Below are 25352 nucleotides of genomic sequence, written 5' to 3' on the forward strand. Positions count from 1 at the left end.
GAGTCGCATTATCTCTGGCAAATGGAATAATTACATTAGTTACAAAAAGTTCGCAAACACATCAAATGTAAATTATACTTCAAAGAGTAATCAACAAGGTTAGAATTTCTTTGCCATTGATTCACAAGTTATCAAGTTGATGGTAGTCCGAAATTGAATTCAAAATATTCATAAGTAAGGTTATTTTTTGAGTGCATCAAAAGCTTTTTCGGAAGCTGACCTCCAAACTAAGAATATATTAATTTGTTAGCGAACATTTTGCGTTATAGTTTCTATGTGGTTTCATTATGGTCGTAACTCGTAGTACTTTTAATTGTTGTAGTCTGACAGTTACACCGGGTTAAGAGGGCTCTCTCCGTCACTCGTTTCATACAATCGTAGTTCCAATTTCATTTGAATATTAAGCAACCAAAGTCCATGAAATTTTGCAGACGTATTCTAGAAACTAATACCTATGTCTGTGGTTTTCCAGATTTCTGTTAAAATGTTCGGTTTCAAAGTTACGCGGTCTTAAAAATTTTCATACAAATCTTTGAGCCCCTGTAATTTTAAAACTACATATTTTTAGAAAAATCTAAAACACCACAGACACAGATATTAGTTTCTAGAATATGTCTGCAAAATTTCATGGACTTTGGTTGCTTAATATTCAAATGAAATTGGAACTACGATTGTATGAAACGAGTGACGGAGAGAGCCCTGTTAATGCTTTGGGTCTGAATGGCTATTTTCCTCATTGTTATGGTGCTTTAGGATGAAAGGTTCAAACCACATTAGTTCATAAAGTTTACTGATTGTTCTCTTGCTTAATTTTGGGTTGAGTTGATTGGGTCGCGTTATTTAATGTCGGATTAAGTTTGTATACTCTTTGTAATTCATTCATTTATTTATTTAAACATCTTTATTGCTTAGTACAAAGAATAGGTAAAACACAGGATAGACTTAAAAACAAAGGGCGACCTTATCACTACAGTGATCTCTTGGTACTATCCAACACTAGCTTCTCCTTTCAGCAAAGGTTGCCTGGTGGAGATTGCTCCAAGCAATAAGGCCGCCTTTGCACACAATTGTTTTTTTCTGTTTTCTTCCTTCTGTGTTGTGTTCCTTTACATGTGTTGGTTGTGTGCAATAAAGTGTTCTATCTATCTATCTCTTCCAGGCAACCCATCATTTCATTCATTCATTTTACTATAGTTAAGTATTGTTTTTAAATTGCTTGTCTGATTTAATGATTTCACTGAGAAAAACCAGCCAAGTGTGAGTCGAACTCGCACCTTAGGGTTCCGCACAATCGTACAAGAAATACGCTTTTTAAATTTTTTTGTAATGTAATTTCCATTACAAGTTAGACCTTGACTGCAATCTCACCTGGTGGTAAGTGATGATGCAGTCTTAGTTGGAAGTCGACTTGCTTGGAAGAGGTATAGCAGTTTTATTGTACCCACATTCCTTATCGGTTTCTATTTTCTACACGGCATCGTACTGGAACGCTAAATCGCTGGCGGAAAGGCTTTGCCGGTAAGGTGGCAAGATTTGAAACTATAAATTCCCATATTGCCCCTGCCGGGTGTCGAACCTGGGCCCTCCCAATTATGTGGACTGCGCCAGGGAGGGAGGGAGTAGATACTACTAATCCAGAAAGTAATCGTAGAGGCTTTGTACCCACTTAATGACTGACACATTGTATGGTAGGTACCACAAACCAAAATGTGACATTATAAAAGTACCATGGACCATTATACACAAAAATATACTACTTCACAATAGTTTGGTATTCATACAATAATTATTCAAAAACACGTTCCCTAATGATGAGATTATGTACGCTATAAATTTCACTAACAATCGGCTCACAATACGCTCTGAGAGCTGGCGGGAAATTTGGAGGAGATGCTTGATAAAATTTAAATTTATAACTAGTGATTCACCCCGGCTTGGCACGAGTGCCTGAAAATAACAAAGCCTGCTTCACTCGGGAAGAATGTAGCTTTCTATTGGTGAAAGAATTTCCGAAATCAGATCAGTAGTTCTAGAGATCACTTCCTACAAACAAACTTACGAATTTTACCTCTTTATAATATTAGCATAGGATACAGGCATAACGCATAGCTGAGTAGGTTCCTGCCTTCCTGGTGGTAGGCTATGATGCAGTCGATGGAAGCGGTCTAACCTGGGATGGGTCACCCTTCCTGCACCGCTCCACTACCGGAGGAGCCCACACAGATATGCGCTATATCTATAGATGATGACCGCGTGGATTAAGGTTTTTTTTAAAATCCCGTAGGAACTGTTTGATTTTTCGAGATAAAAAGTATAGCGTTTATGTCAGTCTTTGCAATCAAGGCATCTCTGTACCAAATTTTTATAAAAATTGGTTAGACGGGTGGACAATGAACAATTAGACGGACACACTTTCGCATTTATAGTATGAGTAAGGATATTTTTTCGTCGTGAAAAACTTGCAGATAGACGGACACACATATTGACACGAGGTATGCATGTTGACAGGTGTCTTTTTAATTCCGAGTAGGCTCACATGACGCTCACTGCTGCTATGAGTGCCTAAATGACGAATATCGAATTACATACTTCAAAAACAGGTCGTTCGGCACTCGAAAATCTAGCGAACTTATATTTGTAGAGGCCAGTGGGTTACTAAGCACTTTAAGCTTTTAGTAAAGCAACGATAAAAACTTTCCCACCAGCTCTCAGAACAATACATTATCTGTTCCTGTTGTCATAAAAGTAAAACCACACGTGGTACAGATCGCGAATAAACGTCACAAGCCATGTCTTGTAATTTATCTTTTCAACAATCATTTTTACCGCGCTTTCCTGCTCCCACCCCCCCTGTGATTAATGATGGATGGATTCCTGAATAATTACCAAGACTTTTAATATTCAAGTGATTTCCAAAGATTCGCCATTTTGAACGTTGTGACACACATTTTAGAGTACACATCGTTTTGTTTAAATCAGATGACCCTTAATGTATGGCTTAGAATATAAACGACGTAAGTGACATTTAGAGAGCTGAATAAAAATGTGTTTTGTGTCAAGTGCTTTGTGATTTATATTAGGTTGATTGTGGCATTAATAAGCAACAAAGGCGAGAATACCATTGAATGCGAAATCTCCACTCGAGTTTTAAGGGTAGTGTGCGTTATTAATTTGTTATAATTGTCCCCCCTCGTCTCATATTTGCTCGCATGTGGCATTTTTATTGCGAATTACTCGCAATCATTAATTTTGTTTTTCTTTTCAACACTCGTGAAAGTGAATGTGTTTCGAGTGGCGGTATTATGTCGTTTGTGTGCGAGAAATATGCATGTATTAGAATATTATTTTTTTGTAAGTTCCTCAAGTGATTCTTTGTGAGCGCTCTGTATCGGTTACAATGGCTTTCATTATGGATTGTTTAGTCAAATATCGTTTATTACCTTCGGGGATTATTGCTTTGTTCTGTTATGACGTTTATAACGTATATTCAAAAGTATTTCCTAAGAAATTAGTTGTAAGAATGCTTGTAAATACACATTGCTTCGTATTGAGAAAAAAAAAATCATTTTTAAGCAGTCAATTTTGTTATAAATTCGACTGGACTTCTATAAAAAAAATCTTCTTTTGAAATTCACACCCCTATATTGAAAGTAGGGATATTGTCTCTACTCTCTATATATGTATATCATGTTTTTTTTATTCCCTATAGGTAAGCGCTTGACCACAATCACACCTGATGGAAAGTGATGATGTGGTCTAAGATGGGACGTGTTTACCTAGAAGGTGCCTATTCACTCTTGTTTTAAAGATACCCGGATTGTAATTGGTAGGAAACACAGATCGCGGAAGAGTATATCATGTTATAAATATTACTTAATTATTTTAAAACAAAAATTTTTTCTTTATGATTTTTTTTTCAATATTTTTTAAACGTGCTTTTATTGACCAGAATTTGTAACGCATTTGGAAACCTAGATTTAATTAAAATACCTAATTGTACAAACTTTTACAAAAAAATATCTTAATGTATTGAATGATCTTGGAGTTTGTTTGAAATAAATATTTGTACTATTAGTGTATAGTAAAATTGAACACTTTATAGTTAAAGTTTTGTATGGTAGCTCATGATAATCTTGGCATTACTTATATTTTATTATATGAATAAAAATGGAATAATACCCATGTCATTGTACGAGCCACAAGCCACCAACCCGCACTCTCTAAAACCTAAGTACCAACTCATATCACTTTAATTTGCAATACTAATTCAAAAGGAAGCGTTCAATAGCATAATCGTTAATTTTATTGCAACTTTCGCGCACGGCCATTGATGCCACCCTCTGTTTGAGGACAAATTAATTTGCATACCCATTATGGTGCGGAACCCTCCGTTTACATGTAAATGCTCTTGTTTATTTGTCAAATTCGGTTTGCTGTGATTTAGTGGTACTATGGATACGCGGTTGTAAAAATAATTTTGGTTAAAATCCACGATGACTTTTTTTACCATTCAATTTTCCAAAAAAAAAAAAATAACACGTTACAATTATTGTTAGTTCCAGCATTAGGTATAAGTCTATTGCTTTAGCTTAAAATACTTGGGTTTTATGCTGGAGTACTATCCTGAACCATACATAATTATATACCTATTTCTAAATACTAATACATAGTAATTGAGGTGTTTCGCTTTAGCTACGCGCGTGAGCGGTTTCTGAAATCCCTTTCTTAGTGGGGCTTATGTTATCGAGAGAATTTACACGTAAAATCCGATGATTTGGTGATTGATGCAAGATATGTGAGTCATTTAGTTTATCCTGGTATTTGTATAGGTAGCATGTAAGGATTTGTCACCTTAATAAAAAAAATGGTGAGTTCAGAAGGCTAATTTCAAACCTCTTTTTACTCCCTCAGGGGTTGAATTTTCAAGAATCCTTTCTGAGCGGATATCTACGTCATAATAGCTATCTGCATGCCAAATTCCAGCCCGATTCATCCTAAACTTTGAACTGTGCATTGATGGATCAGTCCATCGGGCCTCTTTTTGCTTTTAATATTTATATGATAATAAAAGAACGGAATATTCAGTATTTAAAGGCAATTTCTATGCAAAAGAGAATATTTTTCACATAAAAATTTTAATAGACGTGTTTAATAAACAATCAATAGGTATACGAATTCCCAAATCGATCGTGTCGCGTCGCTAACGACGAGCGAGTGCCGGTAAATTGTTCCGTGTGGCTTGTCGCCAAGGGTCCGGAGTGCCACTGAATATAACGAGCTCTCCAATCTATACCTATTCGTACAAGCCTCGCTGGAAGGCTTAATAGTTGATTAGCTGCGATTTTTATAAGGAGAAATGCGAAGGGAGTTTATAATCCGTTTAAAATTGGTATATTATTTACTATGATGCCCGTGATTTCGATCGCGTGGATTTAGATTTTTAAAAATTGCATGGCTGGTACATATTTGATTTTTTGGGACAAAAATTATGGAGCTTATGTCACTCTTCAGCCCTTTAAGTGGTAGTACACTATACATGCAAAAAATCATGTCGATCCGTTGCTCTGATACGACATGATTGAATGACAAAACAACGAACCTACAAACCAATAAACAAACACATTTGCATTTGTAATATTTGTTATAGTGATGAGAAAATAAGAATTTAAGTTTTGAGAAATTAAACGCAATTTCGATTCAAAAATTATATACTACTAGCTGAAAAAGAAGAGGAACACCCTCCTTATAGGTATTTCCTTACAGCCTAATATTTATATATTACAATAATTGTGTTATTGTAGGTAGATATGATATAAACACAGTTTTATTAACAAAACTGATATAAATGCGAACAATAAGATATTACTCACGTGATGAAAACGTAGCTATAGGTACTTGAGCCGCTGAATTCGCGATAGGTAGGTATGTACATATGTGGGTCACACATTGTCCGAGTTGACAAAGAAACAATCCGATCCTTGTATGATTTTATTTATGTGGAGCTACTGGACTATGGAGCTGTTTCTTTATCGAGCAGTTTCATCATATTATAAAGGGGTTTATTGGGCTTTTCTTCACTTGCAAGCATTAAAATTGTTCCTTAGGATTTTATTCTACGAAACCGAATCTTTTCTATCGAGTCATAAGTGTGATTGTGTCCTTTTTCGTCGTAAAAGGACCTATTAAAAGTTTTTTTTATGAAAACAGCCACAAAGCCATAGTGGCTGTGTGCACGACGAACCGCGCTCCGATGCAAGACCGGTGAAATAGCTACAGGAGCGAGCAGAAAGGCGCTCTCGACCAATCAGGAGCGAGCATTCTAAGATTGAAAATTATGTGCACGACGGAGCCGCGTTCCGCTGCAAGACTGGCGAAGTAACTACATGAGCGAGCAGAAAAGCGCTCTCGACCAATCAGGAGCGAGCATTCTAGGGTGAAAATTAGTTTTAATTCATGTATTTATCTTATAAGAATTTGGCAAATTAATAAAGAATACATTGATTTAAAGTATAAGTATAGGTAGATAACTAAGAAAACTATGTAAAACCAATAATAAATAGAATCTAGGTCTAGTATTTGCGGAAATATAACTCGATATAGTTATTAAGGAAAAATGTAAATAACTTAGAAAGTATTGAATGTAAATGTTTTTTGATAATACGAATAAAGATTAGCGCGATCCCTAATCTGGGAAAAAACAGTACACCTAGGTTTTAGGCAAAAGGCTAAAACCTAGGACTTAAGGTTGTATAATTTCTTTAATCCATTACCCGTAGATTAAATAGAAAACAGGAAAATAATATGTTGTAAACGATTCATTTGATCAAGATCTAGCCTTTTAAAACCAAAGACTGCAAATATAAGAAGTAAAAACCTAGGAAATCTAGATTCAGATACTAGAATTAATTTATGTAATTATTTAGTAAAGTAACATAAGTAGAACATTTATTATAGGTAGTCTAGATAAATCTAGACGTCTAGCATACCAAATTGTACTTGTAACATGCATACTTTCGCTGCAACCGCGTCTCGCGAAATGAATGCGGGGACCTGGCGCGGGTGATATTTATAGCCTCGGTGGTGCGGGGCAGGGTCATATAAATATGCAAAATCCGAAATTCCGCCGTTATTCGGAAAATAGATGTCGCAGAGTAAGCATGCATGATTCTAGGTATTGTAAATAAACTAGACTAAGTATTAGTTAAGGAATCAACATAATATGTAAATAGAAAATGGGAAAAATAAAGGCTTAACCACAGAGGGGGTGAGGCAGCGAATATTCTAGATAATTGGGCAAAAATATATATAAACGCGGGGGTGTCTCGACTGGACATTCCACTGATCACCGAACAAGAGTCAGCGACAAGAAAATCGGAAAACTGGGAAAATCGCTGCCTCACTACGCCTGGCTGGAGACTGCAGAACGACATAGCGCATTTTTATTGCACCTCGGGGTTGGGGGCGAGGTTCGATACCCGGGGAAAGCTACCCCCCACAGGCTGTATTCCACGGAGTTGTGCAAACCTATAAGTGCTAGATTGAATTACAACGAAGTTAAATACCTAAATATTTAATCACACTACACTTCACACTAATATTATAAAGGCGAAAGTTTGTGTGTGTGTGTGTATATATTTGTTACTCTTTCACGCAAAAACTAATAGACAGATTTGGCTGAAATTTGGAATGGAGATAGATAATATCCAGAATTAGCACATAGGCTACTTTTTATCTCGGAAAATCAAAGAGTTCCCACGGGATTTTGAAAAACCTAAATCCACGCGGACAAAGTCGCGGGCATCATCTAGTTACTTATAAGAGTATTTCAAACATATTATTATTATTACATATTAGTTCATATTTGAACTCACGCTGATCCGACGAAAAGTAACTGAGTGGCGCTTGTGGCACGACCTCGCGCATGAGCTATACCTGATTGGTGGGTAAGGTCTGATACTGCGGCCATGGTGGCTGTTTCCTCGGATATTTTCAGTAGTATAATTGTGGCTTATTTTCATATGCTAATTTCTAGACAATAAAATCCAATTTCTCCGAACTTTTATGAGTTTAAATGATGTGTAATTGAGAGAAGATTTCAAATCAGCAAAAATAAATAAAACGCCATTCTGGCCGTTGTTGCGTTATTCGTAGGATATGACTAAATAATCTACCACGCAGGCCAACTGAGTTCTGGCAGATTTCAGGACATAGGAACTCTCAGGTGTGTGAGTTTTCTCACGATCTTTTCCTTTACCTACCTTATCTTTAAAGAACGTACATAACTACGCAAAACTGAAGGTGTGTGCTCACTGCCCGTGCGGGATTGAACCCCCGACTTCCCGAATAGGTCGGAACGGAGGTCGAGATTTTAATCACTAAGCTATCCCCGCTCTACGACCATCTGATTAGGAACACAAAAAGGTGAACAATAGAGCTTACAATAACTCTTGTATCACGTCTAAAGCCAAACTACACATGCCCACTCCAAAGTCCATTCTCTAGATTGTCGAGTGCCACGTTGCGCCAGTGTTATTCTGTTATACTCAGTTATACTCTTTGTTCGTGGTATCCATTCAGATTATTAAATTGTATTATATTATGATATTATTTAAAAAGATATACCTTCCACATTAGACCCATTCATTCCAAATCATTCGCGCGTGAAAACTGACGGAACTTTCCGGTCTTCAAGTGGTCTCATTCAGTCGATCATTGCGTAAAAATTATCTGCTCTATTAAAACAAAATTGAGTTTAATTCCAAGGTGATAGAGTTTATTTTTATTGGTTTGAAACATAGGTAGATATAATTCTTAGTTTTTTTTTGGTTTTTCAAGTAGCCGCATCCGTTTTTGATATTGATACCTTTTTACTTCTAACTCAGTAGGGAGGGACTTGTTTTCCCACCTTTATGTGATGTGATATTCATACGTAGGTACCCATGTAGGTAAGTAGGTACTTGTTAAATGCTTGACCTAATCTTGCTTGACAGTTGACAGATAATAATACGTATGCCTACGTATGCCTGATCGAAGATGAATACACGCCATCAATGAAAAGTTAGATAAACCATATTTATGGCCGTATTTTAAACGTCAGTTTTTACTCTTTTTGAAGTGTTTGGCGCAAGATTGGAAGACTCCATTTTCAGGGGTAGTTGCCAACCTCTCTATCAGATCCGTTAATTTGATTTATTGACATCATTGCCAGCCAATATGCATCCACTTTTGGACATGTAACTGCAGTTAAGCGGACACCTTTATAAAAATCGCTATGACTCAAATTAAAATAACCTAAATTAAACCGAAAATTGAAGCTTTGCGTAGACGAAAGGCTCCTACGAAGTAGTCTTAGGCTGAGATCTACCTATAGAGCGCACTTTGAGTTTGCTCAGACTTAAGGCACTGTTAAAACGGGTCAGCGTTATACCGCGGGCATAAATCTGTCTCGTTTTAAATGAAACTTAAGTCTAGGCAAAGTCAAAGTGGGCTCTATAGATTTCACCTTTAGTAGTTTATGAAGTGTTCGCAAACAATTTATGCGTATGCTGATGAAGGGCTACGGGCCAAGTATGCATTAAACTGTGATCTCCCCAGGGACTGGACGCGTGACTCGCCAGTTTAACCCTAATATCCGGATACGCTGGACTTTTCATACCGACTGATTTACAAAGTTCATTTTCTTCTTATTATAGTTAAGTTATAGTTAAGTACCAACTAATTATAGTTAAGTACTTGTTGGTACTTACTATACTTTTTGACTATAATTTTAAAAGAATTAACACATGATAAACATGACACCCCAATGGCCATACTCCACCGACTTTCGTTTTTTATTTGTTCAATATTATGGCGTCTAAATTGTAGGTCCCATATTGCTTTTTCATAACTTTAATATCTTTAGTAACATTCGGAAGAAACTGTTGGTGCAAGAATCATTAACCCTAGAAAGATCTTCATCGTGATCAAGATCGTCATTTATCTAGACATACTTTAAAGATAACATAATAAGATAGGTTTTTATAGATACCTAAAATAGTATTTTTACCTAATTTCTTTATTATAGTAGACAATCATTTACTTTTATCTTAGAAGGTACATTTATAACTTAAAGAAATAAACTTTAATTGGTTTATTTAATCTTGGTATATTTTGAAACCACTAAAATGTAGAGAAAATTGAAAAATTATTTATTTGCTCGCTGTGATAAAAATTTGAAAACGATTATCTCATTATTTGCTACAAATTCAATGATTTTCATAAATGATAGATTAATAATAATAATTGTGCTCACTTACAACAGTCATAACTTATTTTTTTAAATGTAAGACTTTTAAAATAGCATTATAAATTCGTAATTTTCTACTACCAGTCAATGTGATGAGACCCTCATGCAAAAAGGGTCTCGCTAAGATTGATTGTCTAAACACTACGCTTTGAATATATTGCAGGCTATTTTAAAAGAGATTACATCGCGAAAATTTACAGAAAGCATTCATTCGGTGCCGGACCGTAAACTTAGGTAGATAGTTACCTACTTCCTTTTCCAAGTTTTGTTTATTCCATTACAAGTTAGCCCTTGACCGCGATCTCACCTGGTGGTAAGTGATGACGCAGTCTAAGATGAAAGTGGGCTAACTTGGTAGGGGTAGGTAACATGGCAGTTTTATTAGGCCTATATCGATTTATTTTCTAGACTGCATTATTTTGCCTTTAGGTTGGTAACTAGTCGCGGCCATATTCTCCGACTAGACCAGACTAGATACAATTTAGAAATCAAAATTCCCAAATTGCCCCTGTCGGGAATCAAACCCGGGACTTGCGATTTTTAAGACCACAGCACGCCGCGGAAGTCGTCAAAAAATACTTCCTTTTCAATTTTTTTTCTAAAATGTCGAGCCTGAAGCTTTTATGGTACCTACTAAACTTTTCTTTACCCTATTCAATAGTAGCTGAATTCCGTAATTCTTTTAAACCTAAATAGGCCTTCACTTACACAGTAGGTAACAATAATTCTTGAAAAGTCATTTTGTCATGTTATGCAAATCACTTACCTCCATGCACAAGAAAAACGGACAAAAAAATTAACATTTAACGAGAATCTATTGACGTATTGGGAGCTTGACTAGCCAACGCTAATATTGAACAATAGTTCATTCTACAATTTTTCACACTCCTCAAAATATGACCACAAAGGGGCAGTCAATCCATCGTTGTCCGGTAAGTATACATGCCCGGTACTATGTTAAGAGGAAGATATTATATTTTAAGATGTTATAGCTCGTTATGTTGCAAAACAAAAAGTCGTTCACACTCATACTCGTTTTAAATCCATACTATCCATCCAACATCATCATCATGATCAACCCATCGCCAGCTCACTACTGAGAACGAGTCTTAACTCTCAGAATTAAAAGGCTTAATTAGGGTCGCCCGCGTGATAGCCATATTCTACCACGCAGGCAAGTGCGGATTGACTGTCTTCACGACATATCTTTGAGAACATTAATATGGAGTCCCCCGACTGAAAGACGATCGACTATCCATCCTTATAATAGGATATAAGCTAGGCATTTGTCCCGAAAAACAAAAGAAGTATTTCTCATTGCTGAGGGTCGTGACGCCATTCCAAATGAATCTCTACGTGTAAACGTAGCATTCATACATTACACTGGTATGATACTCCTACCTCGAAAGCTATAATCCTGATCCATATACTTTAGTTCCAACTTCCAACCAAAATCAATAAAACAAATCACTAATAAATTGCCATGTCCCGCGCACAACAAAATAACACCCATTGTGCATTGTCCCGAACAAAATAAGACACCATCGAGTACAGCATTATCAGATTAAGAGCCGGGCGTCATTAAACCGATATTCCTCAAACAATAATGACTATCATTTACTTGTCCCATTCCTTCCAATACCACACAGCTTAAAGCCTACTAACCTGTTGTGACAAAGTTCCATATCTTTACCACCGTGATGTATTATAGAACCTTGTCGTCGTAAAAACAATGTCTTTTAGTACGTTATTATTTGGATATATTTTAATCTTGATTTTGATAAGAAAGCGTCTCGCAGGAGAGTCATAAAGAGTGCTCCTTTGTCCGTCTGTCAATCATTGATCGATGAAAATGACATGCTCAGGCAGAAAGGAGTTTATAAACGGTCCACGTATATTGTAGTTTATTTATTTTTAATCAGATACAAGATAGCCCTTGACTGCAATCTCACCTGGTGGTAAGTGATGTTAGAGTTTAAGATGAAAGCGGGCTAACCTGGAAGGGGTATGGCAGTTTTCATTACCTATACTTCTTTGGTTTCTACACGGCATCGTACGGAAGGCTAATCGCTTGGCGGCACGGTGTCGCCGGTAGGGTGGTAACTAGCCACGACCAAAGCCTGGCTTTTCAGACTAAAAAATAGCCTATGTCGCTCTTCAACTATCTTATCTTTCTAATAGGAGACACATCTGATATTAGGAAATTATTTTCAAACTAATATAATAGATAACCTCGATTCATACAATGAAAGATGTCTGATATAAAATCAAATAGGTAAGCGAATCCTGCAAGCCGACCCCGAATCGAACCTGCACCCTCGGGCTTCCCGTCCCTCGTCCATTGTTGTCAGCGCCAGACCGTCTAGTTTAAATAAAAACTTATTATCTATCACCCACTATTCCGCACTATTCACTATTATAGGCTCGGCATAATATTGCAATGCTGGTGATTATGTGATTGTAGTGAATAGGCGAATTGACCGAGTGAAATGTAGTTTTCATATTTCTTTTTTAACTTATATACGATAACTTAGTATAGAACCCCGCCTCATACTCCGATTGCCATTTCGACCCGTCGAGGCTACTGAATACAAAGCCGACCATTTTTATGCACTTGTCATTAAGAAACTCGTCAATTGTATAGTTATTTAAATAATTATTTATTATTTATTAGTTAACTTATTTAAATAATTATTTACTAATATTAATTGTATAAATGTTGTTTGGTACAGTGCATGTTTGAAACGCAATGGCAAATCTAAGAAATCTTTCGGAATCACATCACACTAATATTATAAAGGCGAAAGTTGATGTGTATGTGTGTGTGTATGTTTGTTACTCCTTCACGCAAAACACACTGGACGGATTTGGCTGAAATTTAGAATGGAGATAGACAATATCCTGGATTAGCACATAGGCTACTTTTTATCCCGGAAAATCAAAGAGTTCCCACGGGATTTCGAAAAACCTAAATCCACGCGGACGAAGTCGCGGGCGTCAGCTAGTTATGTAATAAAAGCGTAAATATACTTACTCGACCCCCAGAATTTTTGCACTTTATTAATGTTCTGCCTAACAAAACTACTTACATAATAGATAGCTATGTTATTGGGACTTTGAAAGTGCCCAGATTATCTAAATTAAATCATTTTTATGGCACAAGGCACATGGCGTACCTGTACGCCTTGTGCCATAAAAATGATTTAATTTTGCACCTATTATACCTACTAATTGATAGTCAACCCTCAAACACCATACGTGGGTAATTCCGACACACAATTTATAGGATTCTTATCCTCGCGTTCCAAAGATGAAAGTCGTGTCGTCTTCTATGCTTTCATAATGGTGCAAGCCGTTAATATTATGTGCAAACAAATAGTTAAATATTTTTATTGCGGATCGCTCGTAAAACTTGATTGAAGTCCCGTTTAATAACTGAGTGACAATGGACCTGAGTTATTGGCGTGTTATGGGTATATTTTATGGCATTTGTTAGGCAAAGGTATGAGATTGAATTCCTTTCATGGTGCTTAGGGTCAGTGCTTTAACGACTGCATGTGTGGCGTGGACATGAACAATCATTAGAAGAGAGAATCTTGATTACTAGAAAGTGTCATCAATGCCCATAAAACTGCTATACAGCGGTGAAATATCTAGAGAGAGTTTTATTACTAGGAACAGATATCTTGGGTTGCTGTTTTTTTATTCAGGTACAAGTTAGCCCTTGACTGCAATCTCACTTGGTGATATGTGTTGATGCAGTCTAAGATGAAAGCGGGCTAACTTGGACGGGGTATGGCAATTTTTTATCTAACCCATACCCCTTTGGTTTTTACACAGCATCGTACCGGAACGCTAAATCGCTTGGCGGCACGGCTTTGCCGGATGTTTAAAAAAAAATTGTAAAGTAGACCGGCAGAGCAGTTTTTTTAAATTAATCTCTGTTCCTAGATTTTTTGATCACTTAATATTATCATGAAGTGAGTTTTAGAAGATAACTGTTTTAATTTAATCTTTTACTTGTCACAATATAAGAAAATATCATGTTAAAATTTAACCCTGCTTAGCGTTATTCAAGTCTATCTTGTCCTTGTCACGTTAGGTTATTGTCGATTGGAAACTATTTAGGAATTCAAAATGTTCACAAAACACGTCACGCTCCCGTCAAAAACACATAAATACACGTCATAACGATTTAATATCGAAATGTTTCAGTTACCCTACCAATCGATACAGTTTTGTATTGTTACGGGAACACAGGGAAGCATGGGAATTTCAATCAGGGCCCTTAGAGAAACAGTGATCCAACAACAATGCCCACCTGAACCCTTCCCTTGAAGGAATTTATTAACTGGTTTCACATAATACGTATTTAAAATACATGTGTCCGTGCGTACGTGAATACATTATTGATATTATATGATAGTTTATTTTAGCCATTGTGTAATTTTGGGACTCTTAGAAAACATTTTCTTCGTTCGGTCGCGTCCGCATCGGAAGGGTTACTCGGAGGTCCGTTTTTGGACAAATGCCCTGTGACAAGACGGGTGTCGGACGAGAAATCGAACAAAACGATGGTCTAGGGATTTTGGTCTGAGTCGTTAGTTCGGGTCATCGGCCCCGATGCGATTTGGGACAACTTTTGATGGGCATATGTCAGTTGTTATTATTACTTGCATTGATTGACAAGGTTTAAAAGACCCCTTTCGTCGTTTAAAGGACTCTGATATAATAAGTAACAATCTATAGAAGAAAATCTAAGTAGGTACATATTCTTCTTATTCAAGTAAGTTCACGAGAAAATTATGCACTAATCACCCTCTCCCACACATTTGAAAGCACTGATTAGGCAAAACCATATTGATGTAAAAATTCAAATTCAAATTCAAAATATTTATATTCAATTAAACTTTTACAAGTGCTTTTGAATCCTCAAAATAATCTACCACTGGTTCTTGTTGTCTGGTTCCTTTTTGCTTTTGAGGTACGGAACCCTAAAAATGGCGAGTGAGATCTCAAAATGTACGTATTATACTTCTATTTTGTCGTAGAGCTTCTCAGAAATCAAAGGCTACTGATATTACACCAAACGAGGTTGAAATCTGTTTGTCTGTGGAGTTAACACCGTCCGCGTATTGTTCTGTACACAGTGTAGCTTGCTTTGGACGCGGAGGTGATAATTGGGGAGATAAAGAGTAAAATTGGATTAGTTGAGATCATCATGTAAGATTTGGGCTTGAATGTGATGTGGAATATTTTGTTTCACCTAGTGATTACATAATTTTGATATGCCTCTACGACAGGCATGACTTTCCCACTGCCACTTTAGCATACTAATAGGTTTGGCCATGTCAGTGACCTTGATTCTCGTGCAGATCTCCTCATTTCGGATCTAATCCCTCAGGGAAACTACTAACATAGCCCTCTCCATAGTTCGCTGACCAACTTTGAATGGCAGCTGGCTTCAGCATACCTATCCAATATCTATCTACCAAAAGAGTCAGAATTCCAAACCATGTGTAGAGTATTACCACCATTGCTACCGATTGACCGTTTAGATATTATTATAAGCAGCATATTGTTCTCGTAGCATAAATGAAATAGATCGAACTAAATTCTGTTATTCTAAGCTTTCAAGCATGAAAAGCTGAAAAGAAATAATGGCACTGGGTTAAATAGAAGGAATTCTTAGACGGGTCCAGTTCAGAAGTGTTAATTTGGTCAAACAATGATTATAGCCCCACTTAGCTGGGTGACGCTTCTGAGAAGGCCAGTGGGCAGTTAGGAAAATAAAGAAGGACTTTCATAGTACGCATCGCTGTAGGAACTGGAGAGGAATAGAGAAGACATGAGATGTATTTTGTTTTTTATTAATGTTAGGATAAATGTTGGAAAAGTCAATTTTTTTTAAATTGATATTTAATATATAATATTAAGTATATATTTTTTAATATCTTTAGCAAGTCTAGAGGTTTGGTGTTTTGCCTCTACTTGTAATGTTCCCGAAGGTGTATGAAGTTTGCCAATCCATACTTGACGAGCATTGAAGATAGACAGATTATGACATCCTTTATCATTCTTAGGATACCCAAGGTATAACACAGTTTTAATATAGGCATATCATAAAACTGTGGTATACCTAATAGGCAGTGATTGGTAGAGATGATGGAGGTCTTAAATTTTCAGCTTTTATAAAATAACGAAGGTCTGGCCCTCCCGGGCTCTCTCTCTGCTACGTTTTACGTAAAAACTAAAAAAAATTTGTAGGTCTAATAAAGCTCCATATAATTCAATAGTCCACAAGCAATGTTCCTGGCATAGTCCATTACTTAAACAAACCGAGATTTGTGTGCAGTGCCACCACTTTACACCCACGTGGGTCTGTTTGTAACCTCCCCCTTCCCTCTATGATGACAACAGACGCTAACAATGGGTACTGTTGGTATTATCCTCATTTTGATGGCTGGAGTACTCCACTTTTATTTGATGGAATGAAATTGTGCTTTGAACGTAAGTTATGGTATTTTGACAAACGCGATTACCGAGAGATGGTCAAGAGCGGTATAATTTACGCTTTGAGCGTATACTTTTTGACGTACGAAGCGATTGGCTTCCTCGTTTCTAATCCGAACCGCTTGAATATGGAACGCCCTTCCGGCATCAGTTATTTTCAAGTCAAGAGCGAATAGCTATCTTCCATCTTCGGCAGCATCATCACTTGTTAGCAGGTCTGATTGCAGCCAAGCGTTAGCCAAAACAGACTGTTAGCTTAGACAAAGGAATTTTCTTAAATCTTCCTTTTACTTTTGAAAAAATCCACCTTTTTCGAGCTACTTTGAATTATGTGCTGGACTGTTGACCCACTTCAGCATCGCAACCTGTTGGGCTATCTTAGTTGCTCTAGTGCTTCTACAATTGCATCATCACTTTGCACACTTTATGCTACTACTACCCGTGTTATTTTGAAAGTTATTTGTTGGTCTTTCAATCACGGATCGACGTGATTTATTGCATGGATAGGAGTGACACTATTTTGATCGCACCAAATAAAGTTCCCACGGGACTTTTTATGACCTAAATCCACGCGAACGAAGTCGCGGGCATCAGCTACTTTTACCAATTTAATCAAAGTTAGTACTTATCAATGGAAGGGGTATTTGAAACCATTCTATATTCTTGTATACACATACTTACCTTTACTCGAATAACGCTAGTGGCGTGAATTGTGATTCAGCCAGTGGTTCAATACATCGAAGGTTCTCTCAAAGAGGAAATCACGATGTTTTCCATCGTCTATACGAATTTGACACTCCATGTGACACGGCCATGTTTGCTTTACAAACAGACAGATTTACCTAAACATGGTATATTTGGTGTTACAAATTATATTTTGGTTCTTACACGTGTTATGCATTGTTGGCTTGTTGGTTTTATTACATAGTCATGTGTCGGCCATCTTGTTGTTTTCAACATCTACTTTTATTTAATATACCAGCTGCTGATATTGCTGCAAATTCGAATGTTTAAAAAACTATTTTTTTAAATTTCATTTTATTTCACCCAGCCTTGGGAACCTTATGGTGAACTTTCAGGATGCCGATATCCTCACGGTGTTTTTTTTTTTGCTGACTGGAAAAAAAATCAAAGGTGCTCGAAATCGAACCACCGACCTCCGAATAGAAGGCTAACAACTTAACCACTAGGCTATCACTGTTTCAGGTAAATAGTACTTCCAAACTCCTAAATTATGATTTACTTATCCTGTAAGGTAGGTTGAAAAAATACTTAGTAGGTACTTAGGTAGTGTTCTTTAAAAATGTAGGAACGTTGCTATTTTATGAAAGGAGAAACAGTACGAAGCTCTGTATCCCTCAAGTACCCTATAAGTTTTCTTGACAGACACAATAGACGGACAGACAGACAACGAAGTGATACGGGTTCATTTTTCCTTAATAGGTACGGAACCCTAAAAAAACCTTCCTAACGTTGCTATATTTTTATGAAAGGAGAAACAATACGCTGTGTATCCCTCAGTGTTCCCATGAGGTGTTCCCATGTTAAAAAACTTAATTTGCTCAAAGTCCAAACAACGTTTATCGCCACTAAACAGTTGTTAAGAGAGGCCCGCTCGTAAACCGCGGTGTTTACGGTGACGAGACAATGGCAGATAAATAATGAAGCTGATCGGGCCAGGCCTCAATGCGCTTTGGCAAATATCTGACACTGGCTCTTCGCGTGGAGCAAAACGTAAATGGTTGATCCATTTAAATCGGCCAAGTGCGAGTCAGACTCGCGTACTGAGGGTTCCGTACTCAAGTATTTTTTCGACATTTTGCACGATAAATCAAAAAATATTATGCATAAAAATAAACAAAATTTTGTTTGTGAATGTACAGATAAAGCCCTTTCATATGATACCCAGTCATAATAATCTGATTATAGGCCACATCAATGACTGATTGCAGATGGCTTCGAAATATAAAAAAAAAAATGTGATACCCCACTTGGTATATTGATCTTACTTTGAAAGTAAAAAATACTAACAATTTGTTCATGAACACATTTTAATTATTTGTAACCACAAATTCACGGTTTTCGTATTTTTTCTTTACGTGTGCTATAAGACCTGCCTTTCGTGATCCTAGGTCAACGGCAAGTACCCTATAGGTTTCTTGACCGACACGACAGATAGACAGACAAAAGATCCTATAAAGGTTCCATTTTTCCTTACCCTAATAACCCTAATAAAATCTTAGACTTAGTCCTTTAGGATATGCCCTTGTCTTGCCCATATATTAGAAAGCTGAGGGACGGCATTCTTCGCCATTTTGATGCGACGCGGACGGCGTACTTCCTGCTCACAACCACCTTCAGTACCGATATAAGCACTGAATTCATGTTTGCTTAGACAAGGAACACAATACAACACTGGGCATATTTCAGAAAAGGCTCGCGTCTCAGCGGGTAAAGTGCTTACTTTCCTCATTCTGATAGATAGACTGGCAGATTTACGTTCTTATACCATGATGGCCTCAGGCCGTATAGCTTGTTCGGGATATATGGGCGGTGGGCACGCGAATATTTTAATATATTAACGATTTATTCGGTTAATGCGGATTTGGATTACGGTAATACCGTGAAGTGAATGTGGTGGAGTGATATTTTAACAGGTTGGTGTGAATAATTTTATTTATTAAGATTTTATTGCTGACTAGATGATGCCCGTGACTTCGTGTGGTATTCGACTTTTATTAAATCCAATGGGAACTCTTTGATTTTCCGGGATAAAATTGCCTATGTAAATTTCAGGGACGCTAGGCACCGCTGTGGGAATCATTTAAACGGACGGACCTTTAAGAATCCCGTGAGAACTCTTTGATTTTCTGGTATGAAAAGTAGCCTATGTCCGACCCCGGGATGTAAGCTATCTTTGTACCAAATTTCATAACAATTGGTTCAATTGCTGGGCTATGAAAAACTAGCAGACAGACAGACAGATGGATGGATTTCTTAGATTTCACGACTTCGTCCGCGTGGATTTGGGTTTTGAATAATCCCGTAGGTACTCTTAGTTTTTCCGGGATAAAAAGAGCTTACGTCCTTGGAAATCCTTAGATCATCCCGTGTTATACTGGCTATGGGTAAATTTTATGACAGAAGGGCGTATAAAACTTTCACTTTCGTTTATAAATATGAGGTTTTATAAACTTAATTAATATATCAGCTCAATTATTGTAGTAAGTAAATGCTACGCAATAAAGTAAGGCAACACCACTTTGGTTTTGGCAAACCTGGCGTGAAACGTCCATTTTGTAGTTCTAGCTTGAAACTTGAAAAGTCTTCAACAAACAGATATTGGCATTAATAAAATTAGTTAGAATACTTCCTAATTTATAACCTGAACACTAAAATACACTTGTTCACGAACAATGGCCGAACAAAAATGCAATTCCGTGCCTTGTCAAAATAAATCCCACGAAAAATACTAAGTTTGTGCCTTTATGGCCCTTCGGTTTACGGTTGGAAGCACGGCTTAGCAATCATACAGTTCGGAAGGAATTACGCAAAATCATTGTTTTAATATTTCGAAACACGTTGTCTGTCTGCATAATTACTGTACTATCACTTGGATAGGTACCCACAAAAAAAACAAGCACGCAGTGTAAAAAGTTTATAATAATTATGAATTAACATCAATGAATACGGGCACAGGTGTGACATAGAATAGAATAGAATAGATTTTTATTCAAGTAAACTTTTATAAGTGCTTTTGAATCGTCAAATAATTTACCACTGGTTCGGAATGCCGTTCCTACCGAGAAGAACCTAATATCTTATAATAATAAATAGGTATGTATAAAGAACTCTTTGAAGCACTAACTGAAGAGCGTGACGGCAAAGGCTTCTAAGCATACTCGGCAGGATGAACGCTTTTCTACATCTCCTTTCAACTTTTTGCAAACTTCAAGGGCATTTGAAACGTTACCGTGTCTACTTGTATCTGTCTAAACCTTTGGCCTTAGCCATATTTATCTGGATGGGCTCAGAAGATGTAGCGCACTATAGTCTATTCTATTGAATCTTCTGAAGATTTTGACAATCACTGCAAACACAGACCACGAGCTGACACGTCTGAGGTCTTCGTACAAAAAGCGCGTGTAGAATTTCATTTCTGAACTGTACTATGATTGCTAAACGGTGGTTGAAAGGGTAATTTTTAAAGCAACAAACATGAACTCTATTGCGACGGCCGTAAAGGTGTTAATAATTTAATTTGAATGGCTTCATTTGGCGTGTACTATAAAAGTTTTAAATTATTCGTAATATTTTATACTAATAGGCCTCATAGTACAGATTAGGTATTAGTAACCAAGGCTAAATAATACTAACTATTTAGTTGCTTATCCGTTTTTAATGACTTTCTTACAGAAACCAAAAATGGTTATAAAGAAATGACTTAATAAGTGGAGTTTATTCGTCGTGCGTTCCAGACAAACGCAGTTTGGTTCTTATTCTAATTTATACTATAACTAGCCGATGCCCGCGACTTCGCCCGCGTGGAATCAGGTTTTTGAAATCCCGTGGGAATTCTTTGATTTTCTGGGATAAAAAGTAGCCTATGTGCTAATCCAGGATATTATCTATCTCTATTCTAAATTTCAGCCAAATCCGTCGAGTAGTTTTTGCGTGAAGGAGTAACAAACATACACACACACACACACACCACACACACACACATACAAACTTTCGCCTTTATAATATTAGTGTGATATAATATTATAAAGAGGTAAAGTTTGTAAGTTTGTTTGTAGGGGGCAGGTGATCTCTGGAATTATTGAACCGATGTTGAAAATTCTTTCACCAGTAGAAAGCTACATTATTCCTGAGTTCCTGAGTAATAAAGGCTATAATATTTTATTTTAAAAAATATTAGAGATCCTTATGAAAAATGTAATTAGTAGCTACCCATTCGAAGCTCTAGTAGGTCTAGTAGGCTAGTAAGTATTTACCAATCAAACCGAATGAAATTTTGTAGAAATTAAGTTAGACAAAGTTGTAATATTAGTAGTTTAGGTAAATCTAAAATTATATTCTTTATAACTACAGCAAATATTGCAAAATTAACATCATCGTACATCAAGATGTTTGCATTAAAAATATGGTGCACTAAATCACACAAACGCCATCAAAATGTATCTTTGTTTTCCACTACGACCAGATCTCATTGCCTTGCGGTCGAAACCCTTTCAAAATCATCTCTCCCTGCAAACTTAACTTTACCACCAAGTACTTCCAACACGTAGACTTTCAACTCTATTACCATAAAGTTAAGGTTGTGCTTTTAGAGAATTGTTTCCGGTGATGGCAAAGTTATGTTGGTAAAAGTATATGGAGTCAGTCAAATAAAGTCATACGTCATATTCGTCGGTTAGGCCAAACAAGTTTTTGAGGTTTTACGAGACAATATTTCAATGTGCTTACGAGATCTTCGTTGGCCGTTTGTTTCGACAGCACAAAGGGCAACTCTTTTTCTCGTGGGCTCTCTAATTAGTTTGGCTATAATACAAAATACGTGGTAGACTTTTTCGCATATTAAATTTTATAAAAAAAATATTGTATATTCCAATGGTCGTAAGGACAAATAAATCAAAAAAAAATTAAATGACCTCTCTGACACAGTGGTAAGTGCTTGGTCTTGGCTGGTTCGATCCCCGACAGGGGTTTGGAATTTGGAAAAATTAACTGCAAGACATTGCCTAAGTTCCCGTGTTACAAAATTTAGTAATTTTGCCGTAATCTATACTAGTAAATAAAATTGGAGTGTCTGTCTGTAATTTCGAAATAACTACCGCATAATGGTTATTTGAACGATACTATAACCGAATCACACGTATTTAAAATTTTTGTCTGTCTGTCCGTCTGTCTGTCTGTCTGTTTGAAAAGGCTAATCTTGGGAACGGCTGAACCGATTTTGACGGGATTTTCACAGACAATTAGAGAATTGACCAGGGAGTAACATAGGCTACTTTTTTAACTGACTTTCAAAAATGGAGTTGTGTTTTTCTACCTATGTACACTGAAATCTCCGAAATTTCTGAACCGATTTGCGTCATTTCTTTTTTAATCGATAGAGGAACTTTGCGACATTGTTTCATAAAAAAATTGGAGTCCAACTCCTCAATCCTGATGCTGCAGGGGATCTGACCAATCCACGCGGGCGAAGCTGCGGGCATCAGCTAGTGCTCTATAAAACCAAATAGGTACTGACCCCAATTTCTAATATTAATAACAATATAGATAGTCCATAACTCGAAATCGTCCCTCAAAGGGTCATAGTTCCACCCCTAATAACACCATTGAACAATATGTACAAACACACATTTGCGCTTTAGTTACGCGTATCTTCTGATACGCGTACGAAACAAACCAGTTCAAAATGACCCCACATAAAATATTGTTTCGAACAGATAACAGCAAAAAAACTATAGCAGAAAGGTCATGTGATATTGGTAAAATAGCACCCTTGCATGATTGTTTCATAGTATAAAATAATACAATAAAAGCTCTTTGTAACAGTGGCGATTTCGATTTTGCACAGTGTAACTCCACAATAGAGACTGAAGCTTATTTCTAAGTTCAAATGTTAGGTAAAAATCTGTGAATCGCCAAAACATAACTTTAAAATAATGATTTTGTATAAATTTTTCTAGTTTGTTTTATGTACTGGCATGTAAGTATAGTTCTTAATATAGTTAGATAGATAGTCTTTCAAGAGATATTTAAAATACCTGTAAAAGTAGTTTTAAAATGTTGAACTGTTGGGAAATATATCGAATATCCTGCACAGGTACATTAATAAGGTTGCATAGACATGGAATAGGTAAGGCTAGATTTTATACCGGGAAAGAATCCATGGGTGGTCACTAGTTTGTTATAGTTTTTGAACCCCCGTACTGATCGTTCTAGTCGTCCTTATATTATATTTATAATATCTTTTCTGTCGCGATGTGATTGAAGAACAACCAAAAAAAGGTAAAGTTGCAAGCCGTATACAATAAAGTATATAATACTTCTTTGCTTATACCTACTATTGCTCTGACGCACGTAAAAATAACAGAACTCTCTAGGAAACAATTACCCTGCGCAAAGTTAATACGTTCCCAACAATTGGTGCTGTCAGGCCGCGTTAGTGTTTCCAAAGGTTTTAATTTTATATTCATGACGTCACACACTCATGGTCGCTGATCCCTATTGTAACATCTGCAATGTTGTACAAAAAATGTAACCTTGATAAATTCGCACTAGAATTTAAGGGCGTAAAAGTTTACGCAATTCTTTTACATAGCGAATACACATTTTGGTCTTACATTTCACATAATATATGGTAATTGGGTGAAATTCAATCAATTATAGCCTTTAAAGGCTATTGTTGAAAACTGAAAAGCGTATGAAAATTCGTAGGTACTTCAGTAATTTCAGAGATTAGCTCAATTAAACACGAACTCAGCGCAGCGGAGGATTTTAATTTATAATAATATGTAGTAATAACCATCATCATCCTCAACACTTTGCCAGCTCACTACTGAGCAAGGATTTCCTCTCAGAAGGAGAAGGGTTTGGAAGTCTACAACGCGCTAAGCCAGGTGCGAATTGCCAGGCATGTGTAGTGATCATGTAGTGATATTATGAAGTTTAAACGCTAAAATAAAAGTAGAATAAAACCTATTTCCGCAAAAGCAATCCGTTCTCTTCAAGGTTTGATTTGCAAGATAAACATAGTACAAGAGCACACAATCGCACAACGAGACACAAAGGCACTCATCATTCACGCATTGATAGTGAAGACATCACAGACGCTGCGAGCCAAACAATGCACACAAGACTCGGGAGTGAGACGTCCATAGACAAAGTCGCTCATTAATTTTCAAAGTCAGTAAAGTGGCGTTGCTTATAGCTAAGCTGGGTACTCAATAGCTGTAACATTCTGTGCGAGCTGTTGCTTGTAGTTTCTCTACGCGATCAAATTTGAAATGAGGATCCGTAGGAGAACCAGAGTAACCGACAGCTCAACGGGTTGCAAAGCTGAAGTGGCTGGCACATAGTTCGAAAACACAATATACATTGGGGTCCCAAGGTACTAGAGTAACGACCTCGCACCGGAAAACGCAGCGTTGGAAAACCCTCCGGATAGATGTTATCAAACGAGTTGCTAGAAGCCGCTTGAATTCAGTTGGTGCAAAACCGTGGCGTGTGGAAGTCCATAATTATATGCAACAGTGGATGTTTATCGGTTGAGAATGATGATGTCAATGATTGTTTAGTATTCTGTGGTTTTACTTGGGCTCTAAGAGTAGCTGTAGGAGTCTCATGGTCTGAATTTCGCAACATAGTCTCTATTCTGCAAGAACTCAGCATTAAACAACGACTTTCAGCGTTAGTATAGGGTACTTAAAGTTCTTCGGACGTGTCTCCCGGCTTGAGAGTGTCTTCATTGAAAGTCTTGTAGTGCAGGACAAGGTGAAAGGTATTAGAGGGCGAAGAAGGTTGCGATGGACCGACCAAATTA

At 36.9% G+C, this 25352-nt stretch overlaps 1 long non-coding RNA gene across 1 annotated transcript; it reads left to right on the forward strand.

The window, feature by feature from the left end:
- The first annotated feature begins 353 nt into the window (after positions 1-353).
- LOC123866397 lies at positions 354-24841 on the forward strand. Its single transcript, XR_006796182.1, has 3 exons — positions 354-364; positions 18564-18568; positions 24780-24841. It is a non-coding gene; the product is annotated as an uncharacterized LOC123866397 (long non-coding RNA).
- The last annotated feature ends 511 nt before the right edge of the window (positions 24842-25352 follow it).

Source organism: Maniola jurtina, chromosome 1 (assembly GCF_905333055.1).
Source record: "Maniola jurtina chromosome 1, ilManJurt1.1, whole genome shotgun sequence".
Classification (NCBI taxonomy): domain Eukaryota; kingdom Metazoa; phylum Arthropoda; class Insecta; order Lepidoptera; family Nymphalidae; genus Maniola; species Maniola jurtina.